General features: G+C 36.0%; 1 non-coding gene across 1 annotated transcript; it reads left to right on the plus strand.

The window, feature by feature from the left end:
• The first annotated feature begins 2,177 nt into the window (after positions 1-2,177).
• LOC119034719 (U1 spliceosomal RNA) lies at positions 2,178-2,341 on the plus strand. The gene has a single exon (XR_005079613.2). It is a non-coding gene; the product is annotated as a U1 spliceosomal RNA (small nuclear RNA).
• The last annotated feature ends 603 nt before the right edge of the window (positions 2,342-2,944 follow it).

Here is a 2,944-nt window from a genome sequence, read left to right on the forward strand (position 1 = left end):
ATAGCTATATTTTTAGCCTGCTCTTATATTCTGTATATACAATTTAATGAACTTAGGTTAGGGTCTAGAAAAAAATGGTCAGGGAAGCAAAATAGATATTGAGATGAGTGAGAAAAATATGCATTTAAATTGTATCTGATAATAGAATGTTCTGCCAATAAAAATCTTTAAAATGAAATGTAAGCATAATTAATTTGAGTGGGATCATTAAGGTAGTTTCATAAAATAATTTAAGGTGAAGCAGGAAAATAATTACCTCCCATCATCTTTAAGCTATGTTGACAAAGTTTAAATGTTACATAATTTAATAGGAAGGATTCAATACATTTTATATTTCATGAAATCTTTTTTTAAGATTTAGAGCAGCATCTAGGATTTCTTTGCAGTAATAAAGACAATGATCCATTATGTTCTTCTATTACTAATTATTCTGTAAAGATTGTCTGTTCCAAAAGATAATTAGAAAGGGTGAAATTTAATTCCATTAAACAGAACTCAGCTGGGACATAATGAAATTTTGCTGTGAAGTTGAAGACTTTGAAGCCAAATAAAAAGCTTTTACTTAGATAGAGAAAATGAGATTATAAAACTCACACCTTATTCATTCAGGGCACATTTAAGACAAACTAGGACAGGATTATGTTTACTCCTAATGAGGTTTAAGTGTTTAGTTAGTACAAACATCATAAAGTATGTTTCCTCTCTGTCCTTTAAATGAGAATTTTCCCAATTAAGGTACTTCCAGATTCTAGGTTTGCTCGCTCCTTTATTTAACAATAATATCTACTCTGCACCCAACTCTAGATAAGGTACTGACGGTGCCCATATTAATAGGAAGGCAGTGCTGCTCTGAGGACTTCACTGTCTAGTCTTCTGTGATGATCAACCGAGTCTATTTCACGTTCAGCACGAAAACTTGAGCTTGACAGTGTTTTAAGCACTTGCTTTGTATGGCTGAGGAGTCTGCACAGCTGGAGAGGACTCAGCCCCTGCTCTCACAGAGCTTCTCATCCAGCAGAGGCAGACGTGTGCACTTGGGACTGCAACAAAGTTCTGACAGAGTTGCAAAGGTCTTAGATTCCTTCCTGAACCCTTGTCTATCATCTTTACTCACCCTTTCATCATGCCCCCTATAACGTCCTTAGCTCTTAATGTTTTTCCTGTGTACTGGAGGCAGCACGTGGGAAAGGTTGATTGTGTTCACCTCTGCATTCTTTATATTACCTGCCTTGGACATATTAGGTGCTCAGGGAGTGACTAAGACAGTGAATAATGACAGGCTGCTGGTGAGAACTAGCTCTCTCAGTGAAGACAATGACCACTCTAAACCATGACTATGTGAAAACACAGAGCTCTAAGGATTTCATTTTTCAAATGGAAATAGTATTGAACCAATGTTAATTTTGTCATTTTGGCAATTGTACTGTGATTATGTAAGTTAATAATGGATGGTGGATGAGGAGTATATAGGAATTCTCTATACTGCTTTTACAACTCTCCTATAAATCTAATTATTTAAAAATAAAAAGTTAAAAGCAAAACAAATAAACAATTCAAAGGCAAAGAACAAATTGAGGAATATATTTAATATAGTTGGAAGAAAAATTGATAGACTTACTACAAATGGGAATTTTAAGCCCATTGAAAGGGGGGAAATGATAAATAAACAATTTATGAGAAATTCTTATTATATAGGAATGATCAACCTCACTAAGCATCAAAGACATAAAAAATAAAGCCATGTCCCTCTTTTTTCTGCCTATTAATTAATAAAGATTAAAGATATAATATTTAAAGGCACTTCTTTGAGGTTATAAAAAGAATAGATACTCTCATATTCTCATTAGTATTTAAGTCAACCTAGTTTTTTGTGGGTAACTTACCAACACATAAGTGAAACTTCAACAGTACACGAATCTCTGCTGCAGAAGGCCCACCTTGTATTACAGGATTGACTATAGATTTAAAAATCTTTTTCTCCTTCTGTCTGATTTCTTATTTAACCTGTGAGCATGTGTTACCTTTAATATTAGGTTTTTAAAAGGTATTTATTTGAAAATAGATAATGACACACAATGGAAATTGCAAAGACAGAAAAATAATGTTGGAAAAGAAGGTTTAATGGCATAGAGAGATTCTTATTTTTTAAGTAAAACACTAGTTTTAAAATGTCACATACATTTACCTGGCAGGGGAGGTACCACGATCACGAGGGTGGTTTTCCCAGGGCCAGCTTCACCCGTCGCACCGCGGATGTGCTGCCCCCCGCGATGTCCCCACGTGTGGGAATCCTGACTGCATAATTGGTGGTAGTGGGGGACTGTGTTCACTCTCTCCCCTGGGGAAAATATCACTTATAACATGGTCTATTTCTATATAAAACATACTATACATTTTACAAAGGGAGTTTATGTACCAAAATTTTAACTGTGCTTATTTTTTTGTGAAGTAGGATTTCATGGTTTTCTTCATCCGAACTTTCTCAATTTTCTATAGCATACATGTGCATACACTGCTTTTTGTATTAAGTTTTTCCCGTAAATACATGGAAAGTGGTCTAAGAAAATGACAGTATATCTCAATCAGTCCCAGTTACTTACCGTCAAAACCATTTATGGAAAGCCTCTCTGTACGCACTGCCCTGCTTGTCTTCAAGTTTTTGGCGCCGTCAGCCTGCGCGTTTGAGAACAGCGGCTTGGGCCAGCTGTTCTTAAAATGACATCTTTGATCTGGGCCACGGCCGTAGGGATCAGACTTTGAATTGATGTTGCTTATGGTTAGGAAAAAAGAAATCTTTTCAGCGCTATTTTTATTGACATAAAGAGGACTTTAAATTGATAATGTGCAAGGGATCCGCAGCAGGCGTCATGGAAAGGGGGACCCCTGGTTCATTTGTTAGAAACAGTTTGAGAAACATTGCCCAGTCACCGATGGTACGAGAACT

The sequence above is a fragment of the Artibeus jamaicensis genome, unplaced genomic scaffold, assembly GCF_021234435.1.
Source record: "Artibeus jamaicensis isolate MK-2021 breed Jamaican fruit bat unplaced genomic scaffold, CSHL_Jam_final scaffold_474, whole genome shotgun sequence".
Classification (NCBI taxonomy): domain Eukaryota; kingdom Metazoa; phylum Chordata; class Mammalia; order Chiroptera; family Phyllostomidae; genus Artibeus; species Artibeus jamaicensis.